The 27070-nt window shown below is 50.7% G+C and overlaps 3 long non-coding RNA genes across 5 annotated transcripts; 2 read left to right on the top strand and 1 right to left on the bottom strand.

The window, feature by feature from the left end:
• Positions 1 to 14948: 14948 nt before the first annotated feature.
• LOC140694458 (uncharacterized) lies at positions 14949 to 18397 on the bottom strand. Of its 3 annotated transcripts, XR_012070099.1 has the most exons (4): positions 18046 to 18397; positions 17832 to 17935; positions 17137 to 17339; positions 14949 to 15142 (listed from the first exon to the last, which is right to left on the bottom strand). It is a non-coding gene; the product is annotated as an uncharacterized lncRNA (long non-coding RNA). The 3 variants fall into 3 exon arrangements; XR_012070098.1 differs by lacking the exon at positions 14949 to 15142 and having other exon boundaries at positions 17075 to 17339; positions 17808 to 17935; XR_012070097.1 differs by lacking the exon at positions 14949 to 15142 and having other exon boundaries at positions 17075 to 17339.
• Positions 18398 to 18891: 494 nt separating this feature from the next.
• On the top strand, positions 18892 to 20472 carry LOC140694457 (uncharacterized). Its single transcript, XR_012070096.1, has 2 exons — positions 18892 to 19083; positions 20169 to 20472. It is a non-coding gene; the product is annotated as an uncharacterized lncRNA (long non-coding RNA).
• Positions 20473 to 22147: 1675 nt separating this feature from the next.
• LOC140694529 (uncharacterized) lies at positions 22148 to 24200 on the top strand. The gene is made up of 3 exons (XR_012070145.1): positions 22148 to 22494; positions 22589 to 22840; positions 23847 to 24200. It is a non-coding gene; the product is annotated as an uncharacterized lncRNA (long non-coding RNA).
• The last annotated feature ends 2870 nt before the right edge of the window (positions 24201 to 27070 follow it).

The raw sequence follows: 27070 nt of genomic DNA, 5'->3' as shown, positions 1-27070 counted from the left end.
AAAGGCATCGGTGTTATCTGCAGCCACGGGTCCTGGGTGAGTCCCCTCTCATGTGGGTGGAGGGACAGCACTCCTGTCATCTGCTCCCAGCAGGGACAACAGCAGTAGCCTCTGTTGGGGCAGGTCCGATGCCTCAGGATTTTGAGGAAGGTGGGCCCGCAGACCCCCTTGTTCGAGAAGTGGCCAGTCACACAGAGGGACACTGTCCCGTGAGAACCCTTATCAAGACAAAGCCCAGAACTCCAACCGCGGCGACCAGTTCAAAGGGAGGATGGAAACGAATAAAATCCAATCAACTGAAACCAAATCAGTGTTACCCAACCTTTTCTGGCAACCAGGAGAACAGCCGGTCTGGATTATGGATGAAAGAAGTCCAGAACGCCAGTGTTTTGCCATAATTATTCAGAGAAAAGAGACTGTGTTGTGGTCCGTCTTTAACTCACAATCAAAGCGGTGCCCCCGGTGGTGAAATCAGCGTGACCAGATGTCCCGCCTTGACCCCGGGCTCTTCCTCCACCTTTCCTAGGCCCCCCTGACAACTGTCCGGATCACCCAGCGTCTCGGGCACTGCAAGGGTGTCTCCTGTCACAGGGCTGATGGAAGAATGGGAGGGCTCTAGGCGGAGGGCGTGAAGTTTCCCTTTATGAATTCGTATTTTGACATTGACATCAGTCCCCCCGAATTCAAATAGTCATGCGGATACTGACAGATTTGTTCTTCCAAGTGTTCAAAGCTGAGGCCAAGCCCCTGGCCGTGGTGACTTTACCTTGGTCATGCCACCCTCCAAGGCCAGCTGGGGTGACTGGGGGACAGACCCCCGGCCCCCCCAGCACCTCCCTCAGCACCAATGAGCAGTGTTAAGGGTCTGGTAGTGTTTTTGCTCTAAGTTTGCCAACTGGTGCCGCCCAGGACTTTAGATTGACTTTCTTCTCTCTCTCTTTTGTTTTCTTTTAAATGTCAAAAAAGCACAGCCTCCTGTAGAACCTCAACCCTGGGGCTTGTTCCTGAGTTTGACATACTAAACTAATGAACGGTTTTCAACTGATGAATAGTGTCCCTCAGTCCCCATTGGACTGTGGGTTAGTTATGCATGAGGAGGTCTGCCAGCATTGACAGGGGCACGTCTCTCAGGTGGTGAGCCACCTGTGACGAAGTGACCCACTGAGAAAGCCTATTTTCTTGCTGCATAAACACAGGCCTGAAGACCATGTGTGAGCTGTCACACACGTACCTCCCAAACGCAATTCCCTGGAAGTGACACGCCGCCATCACTCACGTTAATGTCTATTTGTGCAATGATATTTGAAATAATCGACCAATTCATCAAAAGAAGCAGCAGACTTTGGAGGAGGGGGTAAGGGGGCTTTTTCAGTCCTAATGAGAGAAATGACATTTCTGTTTACCATTTGTCAGCTTGATGTCGTCAACAAATGTTTGTAATGATTTCCAAATTTTGTGATGTGAGTCATTTGTGAAGGTGTGCAGTCTTTAAGATTCATGGAGAGGGTGTTCCTCCCACAAACATTCAGCTTTGATAATTATTAGGAGAACTGTTCATTATGTCTCAGAAGGTAAATGCGTGATAAACGGAAAGCCTCTGATTGGTAGCAATTTTCCGAATGTAAAGAATGCCTATTTCTTTGACAATCAACTCAAATACATTAGTACTAATTATAAAGCTTTTCAGTGCAGCAGGTCGATAGTAAGCCTGAAAACAGAATTGTATGATCTTTGTATTAAGTTTGCTTTTATTATCAAAGCAGACACAACAAAAATCAGAATTATCTTAGGGTTTCCTGGGACCCCACCCAGATAGTCCTGACTGATAACAGCTGACAGGGTGAAACATGCCCCCCTACCCTCAGCTCCCCATCTCCAGAGAAACAGCCCCCCCAACCCCCTACTCTCCACAGCTCAGAAACCCAGCCGGGACCTGGAATCCAAAGAATATGTTTGCATTATCAAAGAACTCGTCTTTTACCCCTTTACCTGGGGGTCCACCCTGGGATTCCATTCTGGTGACTTTACAGAATGCACCTAATTCCTCATTAGTTAGTTCCCAGGATCTGCTTAAGGTCTTGTTTACTTGTTAACAGAGAGGGCGGGGTGTTCTAGCCTTAGGAGGCTCCATCTGCCAACATCAAAGCTAAGATAGACTTGTCTGCGGTGATCACGGTGCTCCGGAGCAGCCGAGCTGGAGGGGCCACCATCGCCCTCTGATTCTCCAAATGAACAGACGGGGAGGTCACCCCAAAGTCCGGCTGGGAAATTTGCCCACCTGGGATCCCATTTGCAGCCCCTGACTGGCCATTAGATGGTCCTTCCCCAGTGTTTGCTGAATTGAATGAAAAGGGCTGAGTTTCTCTCCTTTCCTGTCAGATACCTAGTTCTAAAATAAAAAGAGAGAGAGAGAGAGACCGGTGCCACGCAAAGCTATTAAGGTGTTTCCTGCTGAGATGTGGGAGAAGATGTCTCCTGCCGTAATACAGCCATTAACCGCTCTCGGAGGTCAAGCCAGACTGCCGAAGAACACGGACACACACACACACACACACACACACACACACACACGCAGGCAATCTCGTTTGCAGTCATCACAGCCCACAGGGAGTTCAAAACATTTCACCCACTTTATTAGCAAGAAAACACCTGAGACATGACATCCTCTTGGACTTGGTACAGGAAGACCCGAGGGCAGGAGATGTTCTGTGGTTCCTGTAAGTAAGTCTGCTTTCATGGAGACAGGTTCCTGCATGGGGTCCGAGAACCATTCTGTAAGATACACTCCAAACATAAACATCGTTTAGGGCCTTTTCCGACTGTATTTTTAACGCCCCCAGAGCCGCCAAGTCACAACTGCGCAAATGCTAGTGGGTTACCACGTGTTAAGGCCCCGCTGCGCTTCCGCCCCCTCTACCCAGAAAGGGTGGAACCGTGTCATCTAGGGAGTGGAGAAGAGGGAGAGGGGTGCAGGAACCGGGAATTTTATTCTGGCCTGGATGCTAATTCTCCTGTGACCTCAGCCAAGCCCCGGAAATTGTTACTATCTGCAAAGTGAAGATAATGGGCCGGCCCTGCCGTCCCACAGGAGAGTCTGGAGATTAATCAGGCAGCTCATTTGAGATGCAGAGTGATGCGAGCCCACAGAAAAAGCGATGGGGAGGACGAAGGTGGGCGGCTCTTCGTTCTCGCCAACCCGGGACCATGCAGGACAGTCCCGGGAACCCGTGCAGTGGCACGCCAGCGTTTGTTAATTAACCGGTGCTAGGAAGTCATCACAGTTACTGGGGGTTAATGGAAAGGCTGAACTTGCTAAAATTGGACTGTAGCAGTGTAAATCGAGGGTGCCTTTGTTCTGAAGGAGGACTGGGCCCTTGGCATCACACCTAACTTGAGTTAGGTGTTTTCTGCCCTTCCCGAAATCTTTTAGAAACTGCAGGTAGCCTGCAGCATGAACAGTTTTTTTTTTTCAGTGAAAAATGAAACCTAATTCTTACTATGTCTGAAACAAAAATCCTTAAAAAAATTTAAAGGAAGAGAATGATTAGTAAGCCTTTAGTAAGGCTTAATGCTTTTGTGGAAGAGTTCCATCCAGTGTTCAGACGGGGGGTGCTGGGTGAACCTCACACACACACACACACACACACACAGTGCCAGACAGGAAGTCTAACAAGGGACCAGAACAGCATTCCGGGAGGATCCCGGGGGTCCTCAGCCCCCCCCCCGGGGAAGGAACAAACGTGAAGCACACAGTGCAGAATGAGAGAGAGCTTCCAGCGTTTGCAAAGCACAGCTCAGCCCCAGCGCGACGCCTGATGAATGCGGAGCAGCCAGAACGTGACGGCAGGACTCGAGGTGCGTGTCTTTCTGTCAGAAAAGTGTCTTTTGAGGGTGAACGCTGGGAGCGTTATTGGAGGGCAGGAGGGGTGTAGACAGACCCAAACCCCAGCGCCCTTGGGCTGGCTCCCGCCCCCGCCCCGGGGGAGCCCAGAGTGTGAGCCTGATCGGATTCCCTGAAATTGCAGCCACTCTAAGCAGCTCCAACCGGCCTGCTTGAATTTGCTCAGCAGAAACCGCGCCGTCAGCAAGAGAAGCGGTACTGCAGGGACGGTGCACGCCCGCGGGCGCTGCCCTCCCGCCCCGCCCCTCGACAGCCCCCTGGTCGGAAGCAGGAGGAGAAGAGGGACGAGGCCAGGAGAAGCTGGGCGCGACGCAGGAGGAGCGCCTTCCCGCGGGCCGAGGGGCCGCCTCTGAGCTGCCCGCTGGCCCCCGTGAGGGGCTCATGGCTCTCTGCAAAGCTTTTGACGGCTTGCCAGGGTCGGGCTCTGGCCGCAGAGCGCGGCATCCTTCCAGAGCGCCCGCTGAGACGTGCGATCTGCACAGATGCACACACGCACCACCTCCTGCGGGGAGACCCCTGGCGAGGCGGACCCGGGCCGGCACCACCCTCACCACGGGGACCGCCTCCACCTGCGGGCTCTCTGCCCTGAACAGACTCCGTCTCAGGATTCCTACCACCGGCAGGGAGAGTGCAGTGGCACTCATTTTGTTTTCTCTCTGGTCTTGGAATTTCTATCTGGGTGGGGAGGGGGTCCACCGCCTTGAAGGGGCCTCTGGAGTCTCTGGACGTTGAACCTCTGGGAGAGACGTCGGAGAGAAGTCCGGCCCTCCCGGGGAGGAGCTGGGGGCACATTTGAAGGGCCTTCCCTCCCCCCCAGCTCAGCGAGGCCGAAGAGTAAACATTTAAATATTTAGATTGCTTGAGCAGCCTGAATGTCTGTTGACAGACGTCTGGGTAAAGAAGACAAGGTGTGTGTGTGTACACGCAATGGAACACTATTCAGCCATAAAGACGAACGAGATGGTGCCGCCTGCAGCAACACGGGTGGACCTGGGATGTCCTAAGTGAAGTCAGTCAGGCAGAGAGAAAGACAGTCACGTGTGACGTCACTTACATGTGGAACCTAAAATGTGACACAAATGAACTTATTTATGAAATGGAAAGAGACTCATAGACATAGAGAACAAACTGATGGTTACCAAAGGGGAAGGGGAGCGAGGGGTAAATCAGGAGTTTGGGATTAGCAGGCACAAGCTATGCCATGCAAAACGGGTAAGTGATAAGGCCTCACGGCACAGCACAGGGAACTGTGCTCAACACCTTGTAATAGTCTGCAGTGGAGAACAACGTGTGTGCATACACATGTGTAGCCGAATCACTTTGCTGTGCACCAGAAACTAACGCAACGTTGTACATCAACTGTACTTCAATTAAAAAAAAATTAAAAATTAAATACTTAAAAAGTAAATGTCTGTAGAAGGAAGGGGGAGGAAGGGGCACAGGATGGGTGGTACAGTGTGGACCCAGCAGTCATCCACCCTTTGGAAAGCGTGGGACCCCGGTGCCTCCGGGACCCACGTCCTCTGTTCCCTCCTTGTCCCCCAGCCTCTGTCTCCACTTCTCTCCTCCTCTTTTCTCTGCTGACCCACAGTCCATGGCTCCCATCTGTTCACCTCCATCACTGACCTGCTGCCAATCAAGAATGATGGAAAAAGGGAAACAGAAATTCTCCCACAGCCGAGTGAGCACCAGAGCTGTGATGGGTCCAGGACACGCCTCCGCCAAATACAGCCTCATGGTGACGTGGGGAAGGTCTGAATATCTGAGCACCTGGCAGAAGCAGGACGTGGCTCTGACCCTTCCCTCCCTGAAACAGGTCATGTGGGGCGCCCTCCCCGCGCGCCCAGGACAGGAGCATCCTTAGCGCGGAAGATGAAGGGGTTCTAAGGAGAACCCCCGGGCAGCCGCACCTCCTCCTCCTCCTCCTGTGACCCTCGGCTCTTCAGGGAGCCCAGTGTAGACACTCGGCTCGGCCCCTCCATGTCCTCGCTGCCTGATGAAAGCGCCAGGTCACGCCAAACTCACATGAAGTGAATGTGCGTGCTTTTCCCCTGTTCATCTGCCTCTGTCGGTTTAATTTTCAGACCCAGCCGGGGACCTCAGAGAGCTGAGGAAAACTTCCTCCCCCGCACCCCGACTCTTCCCAAGAAACGTGACTCGCTGGGTCCTCTGGTCTCACAGAAGCGGCCGCCAGGCCCCTGTCCGGCTCCTTCAGGAGCAAGGGCAGCAGCAGCAAGCCCCGTGAAGCCGGCAGCCTGCCTGGGCCGCGCGGCTGGCTCCCGCCGCTGCTCCCGGCCCAGCGCCGCGCGGCCACCGGGAGGCGTTGGCCGTCATTTCCCAAAGTGCCCGGGGGCCTTTTGTTGGTCTCTAGTGACGGCCCCCGGTGACTCTCTGCCCACATGTCCCTCAGCTGTGGCCGGCCTGTCCCGAGTGGGCCAGACCTAGACCCTCCCGGAAGGCCTTTGCTGACTGTCCCGAGGCTTGTGGAAGTTCCTTGGCCTGGACCCCTGGGCCTTTTGTATGTCCGACTGCTGTCTTCCCTGACCCGCTTCTAAAGAAGACAGTGCCCGTCACCCTCCTTACTGTCACCTGGCTTTATGGCCATCATGGCATTCTCACTGTGCAGACTGATGGCACAGTCACTGATTGAACAGCTTGCCGATCTGCCAGGCCCTAGATAAATCCCACGATGGCCTGGACCTGGCCGATCTTGCAGACAAGACGTGCCCCATCATCGAGGGTGGGGCATGAAATGCAGCCACGTGGCCACGGCCACAGCCACGACCACTCCCAGGCCTCACGTGGCCCCGCCAGTCCGAGAACTTCACCTGTCAGCTCACTGAGCCCTCGCAGCCGGCTGCCGAGGGCAGCAATGTCACCCCCTCTGCAGGCGGGGTCTGAGTGTGCGCAGGTCACACGTGCCTGTGCTCCGCTGCTCGTGTGTAGAAGCCAAGATGCAAACGCAGAGATCTGGGTCCAGGCTTCGTATGTTTAGCTGACAGACGCTGCCGTACAGGTGCCTAACCATGACTTGTGAGTGGATGATTCAGGGAATGAAGGTTGTTTCCGTGGCCTGTAGACTCCTGGTCGAGAAGCAGCCTACTTCTCTTGCCCCATGTGCCCCTCAGACCCCAGCAGGCACATAACAGGACCCTCACGTCCGTGTCGTGCCCTTGGCTGAGTGACTCCACAGAGCCTGTGCCGCGGGGGTGCTCTCGCTGCCCCAGGGCACACCTGAGAAGACCTTTCACTGACATCTCACTCTCCATTCTGCAACCCAAGGAAAATCTGAGAACCACTTTTCAGGAAGAACTTGAAGAGCAAAAATGTTGCCTGTTAATAAATACTTCTCTTTTTTTTTCACTTTACTTTTTTAAAATAGATTTTATTCTTTTAGAGCAGTTTCAGATTCATAACAGAATTGAGCAGAAAATACAGAGCTCCCGCATAGCCCTCCCCACCCACACACACATACTCCCCTACCCTCAACGCCCCTCATCCGTGTGGCATATGTGGTGCAGCCGATGAACCAGCGTGGGCACGTTATTACCAAAGTCCACAGTTTACATTAAATAAGTATTTGTCATCTCAAGGAGGCGCTAGGGCACATGACGTGGAGAAACACCATGGCAACGACAGGTCTTGGAGGCAAGGTGGCCTGGGTCCCAGTGCCGGGGACTTGTTACGTGGCCCTGAGTCACGTTCAGGGTCTTTTCCTGTGAACTTGAGATTGCGTGCGTACCTCCTTCTAACCGTGCTGTGCCTCGAAGACGGAAAGACTAACAGATGTGAACCGTCCCTGCCATCAGTCACCACGAGGGGCGCAGTGCTCCTCGGAGGACCGACAGTGAGCGGGCTGAGCATCAGGCAAGTCATCACAAGCAGGGTGCGTTCACCCGGAGATTTTAGGGTTATTTTACCTACAGTACTAAACTGCAGTTCATCTCTTCCCTCCACAAACATTTGCTGAGTGCCTAGGATGAGCAGGGATAGCCCCTGGGAATGCAACTCAGTCCTAATTCCTCTTTTATTGTTGTTTTGACACCAAGAGAACACCACTGACATCCCCAGGAAGGAGCTGTCTGCCGTGTGGGGGCAGAACTGAGGCAGACAGACATCTAGAAACAGAAGGCAAAGTGATAGAGGGAAGGGCTATTCAGAGAGGAAAGGCATCGGCAAACTCAGTGCTGCAGTGGCAGCTAGTCCACAGGCGTGAGCGACGGAAAGCGATCCTGGTCTTGCAAAGGATGTAATTTGTAGAATCTGTGCTAGAAACCTCTCAGGGCTTCATGTATCTGGGGTGAAGACAGTGAGTGGGACTTTGAGGAGATGAGGAGAACGGTGGTGGTCTCCTCCCAGCCTTGAGGAAGCCCAAAGTTTGGAGGAAAGAACCTGGAGGAGTAGAGCACTCCCCGCCTCTCTCCCCGGGAAACTTGCCAGGTGCAGCGCGGGACAGCCGGTTCCATTTGGAAGTCAGATGCAGGGCAAATGCATTGCAGTCTAAGTATGCCCCAGGTATTGGAAGTGGCACACCTGGACTAAGAATGCATTCCTTGTCCATCTGAGATTCGAATTTGAGTGGGCATCCTGTATTTGGATTTGCTAAATCTACCTTGGCCACTCTTCCTAGGATACTACCTGGAGTCTTTAAAACAAAGAAAGGCAGAGCTCAGGGCGGCTGGTACATTAGGTAGCGTCCTCCAGGGGGACAGCACCAGGAATACGGTTCTGGAGAACCCTGACTCAGTCTTAAACCCAAGGAGATGGAGACAGAGAGAGAATTTGTAGAGACTGGCACAGTCAAAGCCTGCAGGGCGGGCCAGCAGGCTGGAGGCCCAGGGGACTGTCAAGTTGCAGTTCCAGCCCAGAGCCAACTGCTGACAAAAGCCTTCCTTCTCTGGAGAAATGAGTCTTTATGCCTATCCAAGCCTTCAACTGATTAGACGAGGCCCACCGACGTTGCAGAGGGGAAACTTCTTTTTTTCTCCAAGTCTACTTTGACACAAACAGTCATCTCACCTTAAAAAGACCTTCATGGAAACATCAAGAATACTATTTAACCAAAGATCTGGGCACTCTGGCCCACCTGTGTTGACACATAAAATTAACTCTCAGGTTGGGGAAGGCAGCTGGCTCAGGCTTTGGATTTGCAAATGTGGTGACTCTGGGGCGATTAACTACACATTCATGGGACGTTCATCCCAGCAGTGTGTGTCGCTTCACATGGCAAAGCCTTGAGCATAGACATCGCCACCGTCAGGGAGCTCTGGGCACGGGGCGCGCAAACAGGGCCGACGTTTTCTTTTTTAAGAACCCGTTGCCTGGAGATGTTTTGTTTTGCTTTGCTTTCTCCTTCTCTCTCGCTCTCTCTCTCTCTCTTTTTTTTTTTCTTTTAACAACATTGATCCTCTGATGCAGAAAGTGAAGGTTACTTTTGTTTTATCTCCTGCTCACAGCAGAACAGCTGGGAGCTGAACGGGGCATTTGAAAGGGCAGAGCTTTCTGAAGCCCGTCGGATCCGAAGCGTCTCCAGATCACAGCGGACAAAACAAGTGCTCACTGCCAGCTCTTACTCACTTGGCCCCAGAGGACCTTGCTTGGCCTCTCGTTCAAAGGCTAAATTTAGTGGGACAATCCTTGGCCAAGTCTCCTGATGAAGGTGAGGGCTCACGAGGGCAGCCGAACTCCGAGCTGACCTACAGAGACTGTTTCACCACCAGAGATTTCAGTCTGGCATCTAAATTATGATGGTTTTGAAGACATCTGAGGAGCCTCTCAGTGAAGAAAAAAGTGAAGAGCTCTGCCGAAGGCGCGTCCTCTGGAGACGGGCGGGCTGGCCCTGGATCCCTGGCACCCAGGCTCCAACAGCCTCCGCTCCACCTGCACCCACGTGGCTCGCAACCCCTCCAGGCTTCCTAGGAATCCACCCATCATCAGATGCATCGATTCTGGAGAACAGAATCGGAACCCAAGAAGGGAGGCGCTTCTTCTGAACTGTCTCCTCCCCGAGGGACCCAGGAATGTGAGCAGTTAGCACCGAGATGGCCTGCCACGCCCAGGTCTCCTTCCGTCTGCCTTCTTTGTGGACTGACGTAAACGCTCTACTCAGACTCTGGGGGGAGACACGGGGCTGCAGTCCCCTGAGCCGCACGGGGGGAGCGGGTGACCCCGAGCGCCGAGGAAAGCTGGCTCCAGGACGCGCCAGGCAGCAGAGAGCCCCCCAGACACCCCGCTTGGGAAAGTGCCCCCGGTCGGGTCCTGTTTGATCAGAAAGGCTTTGTTTTATGACTCTCCACACTTCCTTCTCACTCTATTCACAGACTCACAGAAGAGTAAGAAAGAGACACTTTCTCACTGATTAAGCAACCATCATGTGCCAGGCACCGTCTTACGGCGTTCTCACGTATTAACTTATTCAATCCTGGAAACGCCCCTGTGAGGCAGGCGCGACAGCTGACACCTGGCTTCAGAGCTCACGGTACTTCTCACGGGAAACCGCGTTTTGGTATTTTCATTATAATGACAGCTGACATACCACACGTTTTAAGCTTTAACAAGTGTTTTCACAGAACCCACTCTCCTTCCCCTTCTCTGCGGTGTGTGGGACCAAGCCTTGCTTGTGCAACCAGCCCTGTCATCTCGGCTGGAGGAGTGAGGCCATCAGACCGGGAGAGGCTGAGGGTCGGCATGGCCTCACCTGGACTTGCGGGCGAGCTGCCCGGCTGGGGGCCAGGCGCTCTGTCCGCCGGGGTCCCGGGCCCCTGCTTGTGGCCGTCCAGCGTGGTGCCAGAACCCAGCTTGCTGCCTAGGGTCAGAGTCCTCCCAGGCCCAGCCACGCTGGAAAGAAGCCTTGCCTCCGCAGACCGTCGGCCCCAGTTCTCCCCGCCTTGTCCTGGTGACCATCTGTCTTCTGGTCTCCCTGTTTCAAGGCCTAAGCGTCATCTTTGGCGAGCCCTCCCCTCCTCCCTCTCCCATCCACCAGCCACCAGCGCGGCCCCTGAAACACGTGCCTCCAGCTGGGGAACGAAGCACTAACCTGGCGCCACATTGCGCTCTGAGCAGGGGCCTAGCGACGCGGGGAAAGGATGGCCACGTGGGAGAGGCAAAACAGGAGCACGGGTCATGATCATTCAAGGGCGGAAAAGATGGGGACACAAGAGCGGCCAGATGATTCTGATCCTCACGCACCAGATGAGGGGCCTTGGAGGAGGGCGCGCTCACCTCCAAGGGGCCAAGTCAGCGAAGCGAGGAAGCGCTGAGCCGAGACCTCAGTGAATCAGAGCCTAAAACACCGGGGCAGGGTTGGTGCTCAGAAGTCAGAGGCAAAGCAGGGAGCAAAGAACACTGTCTTTCGGCTGAGTTTTAGGGGATGGGGCATCTGAAGAAGATCTGAAGAAACTAGATCATGAAATGAACATTTCTTTGAAATTCCCTTCTCCTTTCTCTGGTTGCGCTATGACCTGTTGGCTCAGGCTTGTCTCACATGCTGATGGCAGTAATTCCATGGCCTCCAGACAATCGCCGGAACTCCGGGCTCTCCCCCGACCCGGGATGCTGGGGGCCATGCTCACACCACCCTTTCCATCACGGACATTCATAGTTTATCATTTGCTAATAAAGACTGTGGGGAGCACGGCCCGCACGCTCCTTCCTTCCTGCTGCACAGGACTGTCCTGCTGAACCGAAAGCCTCATCTTTCCCCTGTGCTTTGGATCCCACTCATTCACCTACTTAGTCACCAAGGAGCGTGATTACTGATCAACAGTTTTCTCTTGTGTATCCAAAGTCTTCCTCTGCACTCCTGGACCCCTTGTATCTTCATTTCAATTTTCCCAAGTCTCTTTCATTAAAAAAAAAACCTCCCACCACTCCCGTGGCCCCCGCAGGTCTCACAGCCACTTCTCTTCGACCCTCTTTCTGGCGAGCACGTATCTGTCCACACTCACCCTCAGCCTACCAGGGGGCTTCACCCCATCACAGCAGAGCCAGTCTCACTAAGGTGACTGCATCACTCAGGATGCTGCAGGGCTGAGAACAGCAGAAAACCAGAGTAAACACTGGCTTGAACGAACGGCTGGCTGCTTATGGAATTATTTCTGTGTAACAAAGTCCAGGGCTGGCACGGGGGCTGCGTGCTGTCCTCAGGGACCTGGGTGACTCTGTCTGGTGGCCTAGCCTTTCTCAGCATGTTGCCTTCACCTCTGGGGTCATTGAACGGTTGCAGGGTTCTTATTCCACGGTCAGCCGTGCACCTGGCTTCCAGGCAGGAACAAGGGGGTGGGACAAGGGCAGAAGCCGAATAGGGCCTCAAGAAAGTCCCTGCAAAGCTGTTCACAGGGAGACTCAGTGGCCAGACCTCATCACAGGGCCTCCCCGGGGGAAGGGGACACTGTTCACAGAGACGGGAGTGGGTTCTGCTGGAAAAGGGGGAGAGGATGCCTAGTGGATGGGCATGTGGTCCACAGTCACCAAGAACCTCTGTGCTCCCAAAACAAATGAACTTGACTTCTTAGAAGCCCAGGAAACAGGTGACCTTCTCGCTCCTTGATTCAGGCTCTTTTGGTGGCTCCATGACCTTCTCTGGAGTCAGCCTCACCCGCCCCACTAGGCAGCGCCTGCTCCCCTGGGCTGACCGTGGAACCGTGCGCCGTGTATCCTGAATGCACTGTGGGACCCCATCCCTCTGCTCAGACCCATCCCAGCCTCCCCACCTCGGGCTCCTTCTCCTCCACTTCCTGACAGTGACCGTTCTCCTCAAGCACAGGTCTGATCGCACCATCCCCAAGGTCTTAAACACCTCCATTGTCTCGGGATGGGACCCCCATCCTGACTGTGTTCCACTGAGCTCTGTCCCCGATGTCCTCCCCGGGGACCCCAGGGGCACCCCCTGTCCTCAGCCTCTCCCCTCCCCCACGCCACTTCCGGGGGTTCACCTCCCCGGACTACTTCCCTCCCTTCCAGAGCTCAGTGCTTCTGTTCACAGAGAAGAGGTAGCTACGTTCCCCGCTTGGCTTACTTCCCTTCAGTCAGCTTTTAGGCTGGTGATGAGCCCCTGTGGGAGCACGTCCCCAGCTCCCCCAGCCCCACCCCTCAGCGTATCTTCCTTCACAGTAACGTTACTCCGCTCTCCTGTGGTAACGAGCACCGTGCCCCCGATGTAGAGCAGTCGTCAAGAGTCTGTCGTGTCACTTCAGAGGGGTTTGTGTTGGGGAAGGGGAAGCCTGGCGTTCACATTACAGCTCTGAACATTTGAGAGCTCTAATATGTCATCAAGCACAGATACACATTTTTTCACACGCTAATATCTCTGAAATCCGTCTTTCAAACTGCGGCATTTTATATTTTTAATAGGCATCGCTTTTTGATAGTGCAGAAAATCATGGTATGTCTTACAATTCAAAATATTGCACATTTGATTAACTGTATCATGTGACCTTCCGCAGCAAATTACTTGACCTTTCACTGCCTGAGTTTTTTCATCTGAACAGTGTGGTAATACTCAGATCTCAGGGAGTTTGTAACAAGTGAAGAAGGGGGAAACACGTAAAAGCCTTAAGCAGCCTTGCCCAGCACGTGGTCATTGCTCGGGAAACATTAGCTGTAACCACCATGCCTTTGCTAAATCTCAGAGACATGCAGTGAGCTGAACAGCATCTGACCTTCCTCAACAGACTAAGAACTACATCTGCTTGCTCCCCTGTGTCCCGAGGCCTCCATGTAATATCTGCTCTATCCTGGGGTTTATTATGGCTTTGAAGGACAGAAAAACAGACACAGCCTGCTCAGCCTTACCTTTGTGATTTATTAGTAGACCTAGAATAATTTCACCATTTAAAATTCCATCTACTTGATCAACAAATATTTAGTTTAACATATTAAAAAAATCATGGAATTCATGACAATTTCTAAAATAGTTCTAAGAACGCTTTTTAAAAATACAAAATGTGAAGTATTTCATCCTTGCCCAACTCCACCCTCCAGAATAAAATTGCCAAGTCTAATATGAGCCTTTCCAGACTCTTTTCCAGTGCAAATTCTTTGAGCTGAGTGAAGTAGTGATGCTTTGAGAAGTTGCTTGAGATGAAATAAGCAATTATTCCACTCCACAAAAATCGGGCTAAATTTCACCTGCCAGAGACGACACTGCCCAGTTACCACCCCCTCAGTCCCCACCTGGACTTCTCCCCTTGTGGTGTCTGGTTTCAACTCAGTCATTCCTGTGACCCTCCCCCTGCTCATACACACACCACCCTTCTCCACCTTCTCCTTATTTCTTAGTCTTTTCTCAATAATTATGAAATCAGTGGAAAACTGGGGGGGGGGGGATAGAGTGGACTTCTTCCCACGACGACAACTCTAGGACAAGCTGGTCTTGAAGACAGAGCAATTTTAGGTGTTTTTGAGCACGCAAGGGCCAGTGAGTCAGAAGAGTTCTCCATGGTCCTGCCACCTTTCACTTCAAATGCCCCCTCTCCCCTCTGCCTGGAACCAGCAAGGGGCGCTCTTCTTCTGGGGCCAAAGGGTTGTCAGTCTCTCTGAAGTCCCTCTGGTCACAAGAATCAAATTTCAAACGTCAGGAACTTTTGACCCAGTGACTCCACTGGCAGAAATTGACCCAAACAAGTAAGAGGACAAATACACAAACACACGGGTGAGAACGTTCACAACGTTGCTTGTAACTGAGAGACATCAGAAAGCGAGCTGACCGTCAACAGAGGCATAATTAAATAAAATATTATAGACATGTGCAATATCTGTTTGCTAAGAGTGATGAAACGGATCTGCATTTATTGGCATGGCAAAAATTATAAGGCAGATTTTTAAAAGGTTATATTATAACCTTTTAAAAATTATACAACCCAAACACACAAACATAAAGAAAATTCTGGAAGCAAAGGTCAAGCAGTGATATCAGCCAGCAGCGGTTTTCCTTGAGAGATTGCTAGTGATTTTTTCTCCTTCTTTATAATTTATAGTATTGTGTGTGTGTGATTTTTCTTTTTTTACAGTGGTCATGTTATATAATAAACTTATATAATAAGTTACTTATATAATAAAATGAGCTCTTTTAATCTTGGAAGACTTAGGCGCCAGCCTCACCATGCCTTCCCTATTTTTAAGTTATCATCCCAGTTTTGTGTGGGCTGAAGGGATCATGTTAAACCTTAGGTTCCAAGACAGTGGTGCCCCAGTGTCCACCTCCCCGACCCTGGTCATCCTGCTCTTCCGTGCTGACTTGTCCTAAGGGAAGGGAAAGGAGAGAAAGACAAGGTTCAGCCCAGTCTGTCTTTCTAATTATTTGAATTTAAACTGTTGATCTATGTCACCAATAGCACATGTGTAAATTCACATCAAAGCCTGTTATGAAAGAATCCACATGAAAACACTGAGGAGAATTCTGTGGTTGACAAACACCAGTGGCTGTTCTTTCCCTCAATCTACGTCAAGACCAGGGTCACGCCCAGTACAACATAATCACATTCATCATTGCTTTGTAATAAGGCACAACTCTGTGTGTTAGTCTTTTCTTATTTAAGTGCAAGGGCCTGATTGATTTCTAGTAGACGTTTTCATAATTTTTGCACAATCTCTCCTGGATGGGTGTCTGTGTTTGTGTGGTTTCTGAGGTCATCGTTCGGAGACAAACAATCCAAATAAAAAAAACCTTGCAGCGTCTCATATATAGGATTTTTCCTCAAACCCTGCCCATTTCTGTCCCACACGGCTGATAGGCCACTGAGGGCCCCTGAGGACACTTGTGTCCCAGAGAAAAGCTGTTCTGCCCTCAGAGCCATGACAGCTCAAGAGAAGAATCCACTTTCTAGCTAAATTCCAACACGCAGCAGTGCTGACCCCACCCTGAGGAGACGGCCAGGTCTCTAATGAAAGTGAGCTAGCCTCTGTCTCGAGCTATTTTCAGCCCCGCCTCTCCAGCACATTTGGCTGTTTGTTTATTTTTGTTAAAGACAGACTTGTTCTCTTGCCAGGGAACTCTCTAATATCCTGCCACCAACATCTGCGCAGAATAGAATGCTTTGGAGGGTCAGATTAAAAAAAAAAACCTTCCTTCTGAAAGGGGCGAGAAAGATAGTAGCATTTCTGTTTGAAGCAACAGAATGTGTGAGAGAAAGTGCCAGCTCAGCCACACCAAGAAGCCATTGTGCTGGGCCGCTGCCCCTGCATCCCAGGGATCTGAGGCCGCCTAACAAAGGTGAAGGGGACACAAGATGACTCCCAGCTCCTGCGCCATCGGCATCTGCCCTGCGGAACACAGTGCCATTCTGCTGGTGCTCAATATTCTCCTTGTGTGCGGCAGCCTCAAAGGGCACTTTAACATGTTGTTGACTTATTTGTAACTTGTCTCCTCCGCCAGATTGTCAGCTCGAGGAAATAGAGCACGTCTCATAGACTCACCGGTGTAGATGCAGTGTTTGCTAAGCAGATAGTTAACGAGGGGAGGCAGGGAAAGAAGGAGGGAGGGAGGGAGGGAGAGGGGATAGGAGGATGTGCACACTAGCTGAATTACACTTCCTTCACCCCTCACACCAGCCTGCTTGCTGCTCAAAGGCCTCCTGCAATGCCAGGCACAGAGCAAAGTGACCCATAAATGCCTGCTGAACGGGGCATGTCCTTTAGTGCTGATTGGATTAACAATAGGTTAAAAATGACATTATAGTAAAAAAAAAAAAAAGAATGCTAACATCAACATGCTCATAAATAAGTTCTTTAAATGAATTGGTTTTATAAAAAGGAAGCTTTCAAATCCATTCTGATAGCTAATTTTGTCACGTAGTCTTCTAAGCTCCAGGGACATTTCTAAGGTGGAGACAAGGGGTTGTCATCACACCAGGGCAAGAGGTTCCTTGTATTCAGCAGGCAGCCCTCCTGCTTTCCTGATGGACATACTGCAGGCCAGTCAACCCTGGGGCCATCTGAAGGGCTGGTTCTGTGGCCCGGAAGAGATGGTGCCACGGCACAGTTGTTGGAGGATGTTGCGATTGGTGTGTTGTTAGAGGGGAGGGGCGTGTGCTCACACCACACCCTGCTGGGCTCACAAATGTGTCAAAATGGGAAATCAGACTGAGGGTATTGCTGTTCCTCAAAGGCAGCTTTGGCTGGTCAAAGCCCTGCCTCTCAGCCATGGTGGGGCTGAGAAACTTACCGACCAAACACCAGTTTTCACACACATTTTATTTTCTAATTCGTCCACACAAGTGGAAGCAAGGACTTTGCACCTGGGTTCTGGCCTCCTGTCCGAGCTTCACCCACCACAATGTGTAAAGATTTTGACCCGAGGCGTCTTGGTAACACAGAACATCCTGTCCTGGTGACAAGAAGACGATCATTTTGCTGCTGTAGTTCTGTTTTTCTTCTTTTTTGTTCTGCCTTTGCCGTTAGATCCTGGCATCATTTGAGATTTATAAATCTTGCAAGATCTCTGGTAAGGGATAAAAAAATTAGTTACTGGTGATTTCTAATATTGAGATAATTGTGATATCCAAAAGTGGACTAGGAAAAAGGGAAGTCAAATGTATGGGAAACCAATGTGAAAAACATCTTGGCATGAAATTTGCATGTCACTGATGCACTGATGTCTGCAGGACACATGGAAGGTTACACTGAGGCATCACCTCCAGCAACGCAACATATAAATCAGATGAAGAATTCCCTTCGAGAGTAAAATCATAAACCGATTTGATGGTTCAAAGCACAATGAACACAAAGTTACTTCAAGAAAATGGAAGGGCTCCCTTAACTTGACTGAAGGGATTAAATTATGTGAGGGAAAAAAATGTGTCTTTTAAAGAGAAAGAGAATGGAGTAATGGTTACAGAAGAGCGGAGACAGAAGTTGATGTGTGGAGCTGCCCCCACCACTCATCTGTGAAAAGAATGTGATTTCCCACCTGGAAACGGACACCCTTCCACACCTGAGGTTGCTGGGCAAGCCTTCTCTTCCTCAATGTGTGCTCACTGTGCAAGGGTGAGCCTTTACAGCGAAAATCCTACTGTCTTCTGTGACTGTGCCTGGTGGCTGGTTAATTGAAAAAAAAAGATTAATATAGGGAATTATACAAATGAAGCATCCATACTTTAAAGACTTTATCTGAATGTCTTAGAACATGTAAATACACATTCACTCACATTGATGATTTTGCTAATGGTTCCACTAATTGGACTTGCCATGGTATTTCTGGCATTAACCCACATAGATAACAAGTAATGATTGTCTATTAATTCCTGTTTCTATTTCCTGAGGTCAGATCAAGAACTTATTAACCCCAATGAGGCAATTTAATTCAGATAACTTAGCTCAGAAATTTCCTCCTTAGCATGTCTAACGGCCCGATCTGTATCCAATGGGAGAAAATCTTGGAAAAAAACGGGAATCTTGCTCATATCAAATCCTTCCGTGTAAGTCAACTTCGCTGTCCATAGGAGCAGCGGTTTACACGCCTGTTTCACTGCACTTAACCTCGCGGTAGTGCAGTGCCTAACTGCAGTGAGGGGCGGGGCGGGAGCGCGCGGCCCCGCCCCGGGGAGGCGGGCACGGCGCAGGGCCCCGCCCTGCGCGCGGGCGCGGGGGCGCCGCCGGGGCGGAGCATCTACCGGGGGAAGGTGCGAGGGGAGTCTCTCGGGTCCCCTGGGTCTCAGTGCTTCGCAGGCCGGTGGTGACGGGGCGCGTGGTTTCTGACGTCGCCTGTCTTTCTCCTGCCGAGACAGTAAGTCGGCTTCTGGCTGCGCGTGTTTTGATGCAGCCTTTCATTTCGTCACTCGGTCGCCCAGCTGCAGGACAGGTAACGAACTCAGGAAGCGCCAGAATCCAGAAAGTGCATGTCTCCCGGTCTCCCCGCCCGCAAGTTCTCCCTCCCAGGAAAGCTGGTTACCAGCCTTCTGCTCCTTCAGGCGCTGTCATAATCGCTCTTCAGGTCCCTCCCTGCCCCCGAAAACAACAGCTGCGTCTGGACGGCAGCGGACCGAGGAGACAGCTGCCCCGCTGGAGGGCACGAGGGCTTCCGGCCTCCGCTGCGGGCGCCCGGGCTCAGACCCTGCCTCCCACCTCCCATTCTTCTTCATTTTGCCCGTGGATGTCATCGGAAGAAAGAAATGCGCCAAAGATGAAACGATTTTGTGTCGGACGAAAGCGTCGATAGGATTCCGTTGTAAAGTCAACCTTAACTGGTCAGTTTTCCTGATTGGAAGGTGCCTGTTAGGACGGCATTCCAGCCCCGGGGGGAGGGGGGGTTCAGCGGCAGAGCGCGCGCTTAGCACGCGGGAGGTCCTGGGTTCAAGCCCCAGTACCTCCGCTAAAAAATAAATAAATAAAAATAAACAAACGTAAATTTCTACCCCCAAAACATCAAAAAAAGGACACTATTCCATCCCTAAAGCAACCCGACCTTGGCATTGCCCATGAAAGGTACCAACCTCTTTGGCTCAGCCGACACGGGACAAGCTCTTTACCGCCTGCTAACCGCCTGCAAATAGAGAACCACATCCCCTCCGGTGAAGGGAAGTCCCACTGGTATTGGTGTCTTCCCACCAGGAGGAGCGCTATGCCAGCGACCCATCTCATCACCCAGGAGATTCTTATCTGCATGACAAGACTGACTTCCCACCCACCTCCTCCCTCACCTTCTCATAACTTGCCTCCCCCTCTTGGCAGTTCAAACCCCCTTCCCTGCATTTGGCCTCAGTTGTATCTAGGCCTCCATCTCCCTGGCTGTCTCCTTGAGTCTCATGTCTTTCAAAAACTCCCCTGCCTGTGTCCTTACTCAAACTGTTGTTCTCTCCAGTTAATTTTTTCATCAGCCATTGAACCAAGGAGGAAAAGGGGAAAAGCTTTCTCCTCCCCTGTACGCATCAGGTCACATGTGTAGCGAAGTATCTGTCTTCTATTTCCCAGAATTTGTATGGGATACAATTAAGACCAGGAGCCAAGGAAAGAGGCCAGAGGGTAGGTTTTGGTTCCTTAACCACTTCTTTGCCCAGGAATGGGGTGAGCTATTCCCAGGGGCCCAGGACTAATGTGCTAAGCCAGGAAATACTGTGAGCAGCCCCCGGGTGTAGTCCAACTGTTTGATTCAAGCAAGTGGAGTCCTGCCTTGAACCCCACATTTACACACACACACACACAACACAAAGTTATTTAAAAGCACAAGGGTATCTCAGTCACTCAAGACCCAATGTTTTGTGCTGGTAATCACACCTTAAGCATCAGACCCAAAGCAACTCATTTCTATACCTCTTTCCCTGTTTCCCTAAAGCAAGAAGCTACTGTGTCCAGCTCAAAGGTCTGGGGGTGAGCCCCTGTCGTCTGGGAGGTGAACGGCATGGCTCAGACGGACAGGGGCACTTCAGAGGCCCCCGGAGGACAGAGAAGACACATCGGCCGGGACCCGCTCCCTCTGCATGGTCAGATTCCTTTCCCGGGAACGCTGGCCACCTGCTCCTATGCCTCCCTGTCCATCTTGCGGGTCTGGAGGTCCTAGAAAGCCAGGTCAGCACCCGCAGTAGCTGTAGAGGAGTTAGCCATACTGGGAAAGAAAAAACAACCCAATTACTACTCAACGGTTGTCTCTGTGTTCATATTTTATGGCTCATCTCAATATTGAGAACACCTAGGCATTCAGGATACTAATTAAATACCTGGCCTTTGACAGCTGGTTAACACTCCATCCTGAGAGTCACAGATTTGCATGTGCTGTTCATTCCGTGGTTAAGCAGCAACTTCCCTTGTGAGGGAAGCAGGCATGGAATATTTTTTATCCAGTGCCAGTTGGGTGCAGGACTGAGCAATGCTGAGAGAGACCAGACACGTGTCCCCGGGGCAAAGTCAAGCTGCAGTGACCGAGGACCGTGCTCTTCGGAAAGGGGGCTCTCCCCGGCCTTTGCTCAGCTTCTGCTGCTAGAATCTCTTACTTTGCTTGTACCGTTGAGACAGCTGTTGACAGTGACTTTATCGCCCTCCCCCAAGATGCTTTTCTCTGTGACTGAGGGAGACCCCTAGCACGTGAGCAGCCCTCACGGAGCCGGCAGAGGTCAACAGCAGAGAGCCTCCCGCCCGCGGCGGCCGGCACCGCCAGGAGGCCGGGCCCTTTCCTCGCGGAGGGAGCAGCTAGACGTTACTGACATTTAAAAATTGGGAATTTTCATGCCAGTTCTCAAAATTTCCATCTGAAACCGCAGAGCCCACATACCTTCAAGGCAGTGACTGGCAGAAGCTGGGTTCCAGCGGCCTCTGTCGGACAGCAAGCCGTAAGTCAAGGACCCGGCGGCTCTCTATCCCGAGGCGGAAGCAGCTGCCCGGTGCCGCCCTTCCTTGGGGGCTTACCAGCGGCCAAGTCCACCCTCACCCACGCCACCCGCCTGATGCGGGGCACTGGAGCGCGACGGCACAAGTGAGGGCTCTCTCAGACGAGGACCAAGCTGGCGGGAGAGTGGACGTGGGGCAGCCCAGCCTCCGCCCCCGGGGCCTTCCAGCCGGGATGCTGGGACTCCTGTGAGTTCACGACTCACACACAGACAAGGTCTGCATCCGTTCTCAGCGATGCAGACAGATCCTCGTCGCGTTCATCCAGCTGAAACAGAAGCAAGGTGACAACCAAATTTCTTTACTTTTTTTTTCTTACTTTTAAAAATTGAAGTATGATTGATTCTCAATGCTGTGTTAGTTTCTGGTGTGCAGCATAGTAATTCAGTTATATATATATATGTATTCTTTTTAAATTTTTAAAGTTTTTTAATTTTAGTTCATTTTTTAATGGAGGTACTGGAGGTTGAACCTAGGACCTTGTGCATGCTAAGCACATGCTCCACCACTGAGCTATATGCTCCCCTCCATATGTAGCATTTTTCATATTCTTTCTCGTTGTAGGTTAGTCAATCAAATTTGTTTTTGAAACCTGTAATGAATTCCCATTAGTTCAGTGTCAACTTCAGCAACAGGAAAAAAAATAATGGAGGAAAAAAATTGAAGAAAAAAAAAAAAAGAAATGCTTGCCCTCAAGTACTGTGACAAGACCTGGCTGACACGCTCTCAGTGCCGAGCCACACTGAGGAACAGGCTCCTAGGTTCTTCCTGTGCCCCGTGTGAACTTCCGGGTTTTAGTCATTCCCAGTTAACCTTCAAGTCATCCTTGGATTCCATGTTTCCAAGCCTAACATCACTTGTTCCTCTCCCTGGCAAAATCCACCCCCGCTAGTGAGTGCCTGCGTCTGCGATCCGGAGTCAGCCGAAACCCAGTTTGCCAGCTCGCACCTGGGAAATGAGTCAGAGCTTCTATTAGACATGATTACCCTGATCACTGGATGTGACTTTCAGCCCAGCCTCTGGGGTGTTTATCACCACCGGGACTGCCAGGGAACTGGGCAGGGGAGTCAAAGATCCTTATTCTACAAGGGAAATGGAGGGAAAAAACAGTACAAAATACTTCACTGTCATTTTAATGACAACGAGGAGAGGGACCCAGGCTGAAGCTGCCATTGGATGTGACTTTGCCAAGCATGTGATGATCAGACGGATGTCAAGTCAGCAATGGAACTTCGCTGATTGCTAACAGTGAGCAGGGCTCAGCGAACCACCATCTGCAGGTCAGGTCGAGCCACACCTGTGTTTTTCCAAATAAATTTTGTTGAAATGCCACTTAGCTCACTCCTTCGTGGTCTGTCCTGTTTTGTGCTGCAGGGGCACAGCTGAGCAGTTGTGACAGACACCTTATAAGCCACCAAGACTGAAATATTTGCTGTCTGGCCCTTTAGGGAAAAATTTTGCCAGACTAAAATTCCAACTGATCTGAAATAATTGGCTGTGGGGCAGTACATCGTAGGCAAGAACATGTGTGCATTGGAGAACGACGGGCCTCATTTCAAACCTGATTCCTGTATTCATCCAACGAGCATCACTGGAACGTCCGCTCCATGCCAGGTGCCATGCCAGGTAGGACAGAGTAAACGGGCAGGACCCTCCACTCTCAAGGACCTTACATTCTAGGGGCCACATTAATTCATACTGAAAACTAGGGAAAAATTATTTCTCTGAGGGTCAGTTTCCTTGGTAGTGAGAGTGCCACACGAGCACATCACTTGTCGAGTGGCTAAGAGGATGACAGGAGGAAATTTATGAAATGACTTAATACAGTGCCCGGCACGAAAGAATAGCTCAATAAATATTTATATGGTGGTCTTCCTCTCAATAAATAGATGGATGAGATATTATTCTTATGATTTCAAGGTCAACCCATTCAATTGATCTCTTGATTTAGGGTCATGTTGTTACACACTAGCCAATCATGCTCCATAGATGAACCTTAGGAAATCAGGTCGGTGAGGCGGGGTTGGGGCCAGCCTGTGGAGAGATTGTGATGGTTGTGCTCAAAAGTTTGGATTTCACAAATGAGGGCTCAATGCAGAACTTCAAGAAAACTGAGAGGATGGTCTGATGATCATCAGACCCATGGTTTAGAAAGACAGTGTGAGCACGCATTTGGGTGATGGGGTCGATTCAATTCTCCTAATTTTATAGGACATATGACTCATCTTTAAAAAGGTGACCACTGAAAAGCCAGACCTGAGCTGTTACTACAGTAGCCACTAGCCTCTTACGGTTATTTAAATTTAAATAAGTTAAAATGAAATTAAACTAAACATGGTTCCTCAGCCACATGAGCCACATTTCAAGTGCTTGGTGTCCACACTGTGGCTGGTTGCTCCCATACTGAGCAGTTCAGATACAAGACATTTCCTATGAGAAAGTTCTGCTGGACGGTGCTGACTGCACTCTGGAAAACATGCAAGGTAATAACAGTCTACAATTGTTTGGGGTCACAGGGTCTTGCTCAATGCTTCCAGATAGTTGACAATTTTTAGTGGGAAATGAGGGAGATGGTTGGATCAGAAAAGAATGGGAATTTATCTTCTCTGTGAGATCTGTTCTTTCTGCACAGACTCTGCCACACGGCTTAGCCTCGAGTGGGTAGAGCAATGGAGTGATTTGCTGTGAACTTGGAGAGCTCAGACTGGGGGTGAGTGCGAAGCCCAGGTCAGCACTGCTGCCGTCGGCACCGGCTCAGACTTTGGAAGGCAGCCCTGCGAGCGAGAGCGTCTTCAAGGACTGCCGGTATCCATGACAACAGTGGTGGAGACTTCCAGCCTCTGCTGGGAACACCTGCGTTGTGAACAAATTCTTGCAATCGAAATGGCAATAAAGGGATGCTCACCTGTCACTGAGAGCAGTAGGAGACACTTCCTGAGGTCCCATGGGACCACCTGGTGCCCCGCCTCACACGGCAGTGCAGCACACTCAGAGAGACTTCAGCCACGGAGGCAGCCACAGGCCACGAGGCGAGGGTCTGGGGAGGAAAGGCCATGGACAGCTGCTTCTGCACGACAGTGAGTCCTCTGAGAACTTGCAGAAGTAACTGGGCAACGGATTGCAGTGAGCAGATGTCTCTCAAGTGGATGGGTCTTGTCCCACACCACACACACTTGGCTGTGAAACACACACTCATCATGTAGCGGGTCAGACCTGGTGAGATCCGGTACGTGTGACTAAGCATTCATTCTTCTCGGCCGAAGAGAGTCCACTTGAAGGTCTTTTTACATATTAAAATTAACAACTCATAATTTTTCCTAGACTGTAATAAAGTTGCTTCATTGGACGGAGGGCTCTGGGCAGAGCAGCCTAAGCGAGCCAGTGGTCACTAGCAGCTTTCTCTCTGTCTTCCTTTCTTCTCTTTCTCTTTTCATTTTTCCATATCTCAAATCAGGGGAAGAATCTTGGCCATGCTGCCCAGTCCTTCATCATTTCTCTGATAGACACTTACAGGTCTAAAAAGAGCTTGATTTCTTCAGTGGGACTGAATCGCAGGGCGTGGGGTTAAGCAGCGTGAGAGCCATCCTCCCGGAGGCCTGTGAGAGCGCGCAGGCCCCGGGCACCAGGGCTGAGAACCCTGCGGAGCAGGACAGAGCCACTGAAGGACCCTGCTGCTCAGTCGCGAGGTCCACTTTGGGAAGTTTATTCCCCCGGTAACCTGGAGGAACGGGCAAAAGCAGGCAGATTCTGGTGACTCACCTGTGGTCGCTGCCCTGAATTCCTGGGGACTTTAAATAGACCCTTGGGCAAAGAAAGCTATAAAAGGGAAAAGGAGTGAGCGCCAGCTTGTCCCAGGAGCTGGACCCTGCCTGTCGCAGCTCAGTGAGACAGGAGGCTCTGGGAGACTGCCGGCTTCCTTCCTCCTGGGGACTTGGGTTCACAGAGGTTAGACACTAGCCCGAGGGACCCGGGGGTGAATGGGAGGATGGTGACAACGCACGGGCTAGGCCACCAGGGCCCTGCACCCCTGAGTCTCCCTGGTTCTGGAAGTACCGTGTGTGCTTTGTCTCTAAGCAGGAAGCAGAGTTCCCTCCAGAGAGCACGTTCTCAGAGCCTGGGCGTTGCCCCAGCACAGGGAGGGAAAAGCTTTACAAACCCAAACAAGGTTGCACCTGTGCGCTGGGAATCAGGCCTTGCGTCTCCCCGCAGCCGGGTCCCGGGAGGGGAGAGCACCTTCGGGGGGCAGCCCCTCCCCACGTGGCTGGTGTGGACGCTGTGAGCCTCCCCAGGGAGAACTCTCTGCATCTGTGCTGGATCTGCCTGGGGCGCCTAGAAAGGCGTGAGCTCACATTCGGAGACAACACCGCTGGCACTCGAGCCAGAAATCACCGTGTTGCCACCAACTTGCAACGGTCTGTGGCCAAAAGCAATGATTCTGACTGGAGAAGGGATTCGGGCTTCCAGCCAGCTGTTCAGTTGGACCAAACAAATCCTCCAGAAACCTACAGGAGATCAGCCGGCCATTTGTGTCTTTCTCTTTTTTCTTCAAAAGAGCAGGGATCTGCCCTGAAACTTGAGCTCAGTCCCTGCATCCCCCAGGCTTCAGGGAGAGACTCGCTGTGAACCCCTCTCCTGGGAAACCCCGATCCTCCCAAGGGCCGGGGGCGCCCACGCCTGGACCGGCTTATTTTCTGCGCACATTTGGTTTTGTCTGGATTTGGGCAAAGCTCGTACTTGGCTTTATTATGGGAATGCAAGGTGACTTTCAGAGTCTAGGAGGGAGCTACTGGTGGTAGAGAAACCCCTGTAAAAAGTCGTCTGCCCGTTGACAACCGTATTTCTATGTGATCAGCAACAGATTTACCAAGTGACGTGGACTCGTGTGTTCTGTTTATGACTAGCCATGCTGGTCTCAGGAAGGCCTGCCGAGATCCAAGTTGTCTCCTGTGCTGATAACCAGCACTTCTACCCTCTTCCTTCTCAGCATCATTATTTCTAAACCGGCACACGCATCCATCAGAGATATTTTATTATTCTGATACAGGCCATTAGACTTTCATGCCATACTGAAATGTCACTGAGTTATAAGATTTTTTAAATGCATTTTTTCCAGCCCTGATAAAAGCAAGGTTAGATGTCCCAATGTGATTAATATTTATGAAATATAAATTTTGTATAATAAAATTTTTGAAAGGTCTTGAATATATCTTTTCCTTTTCCTTTTGGTCTAGTTAGGTGGGAGAAATCACTGTCCTTAGCATCTTAATTAAAATAGCATTACAATGTTAGCCAAACAACAGGAAAAAAGCATTTGATGCGTTCATGTGATAATTACATTAGAAAAAGACTACTCTCCATGAGTCTTTCTGATTGCAGTAAGCCATCTGTGCTTGTAAAAATAATAATAAACAATGAATTTCATAAGCCATATGTACTTTGCTGTTTAATAGTAATTAAGCAATAATCCTAGAGCCATCACTTGTTAACTATAATTGCTTAAAGGTAATTATTTGGTAACAAATGATAATCAATTATTTATAATATTAACAATGGTTTCTTAATTTTTTTTAACCTTTAGAAATTGCTGTTAGCCATAACCTGTCTTAGCAGCTGTGCTGGAAAATTACTAATTCTGTGGTGTTAATGACAGATTTTCCACGAGTCAAAATTCTAGTTATGGTCTATGAGATTTGCAATATGTGTTTATAGTATTTTCAAAAATGAGATTGCAATAAATATCTCACTCACCTTATTATCACTAATAAATGGCTTTAATAAAACTTCCAGCAAAATGCAAAATGCAGAGTGACAGATATTACAAAGCACAACATGAACACGATAATAACAGAGAGTTAG

The sequence above is a fragment of the Vicugna pacos genome, unplaced genomic scaffold, assembly GCF_048564905.1.
Source record: "Vicugna pacos unplaced genomic scaffold, VicPac4 scaffold_21, whole genome shotgun sequence".
In the NCBI taxonomy this organism is placed as follows: Eukaryota; Metazoa; Chordata; class Mammalia; order Artiodactyla; family Camelidae; genus Vicugna; species Vicugna pacos.
This window is presented reverse-complemented; position numbering and strand designations above follow the sequence as displayed.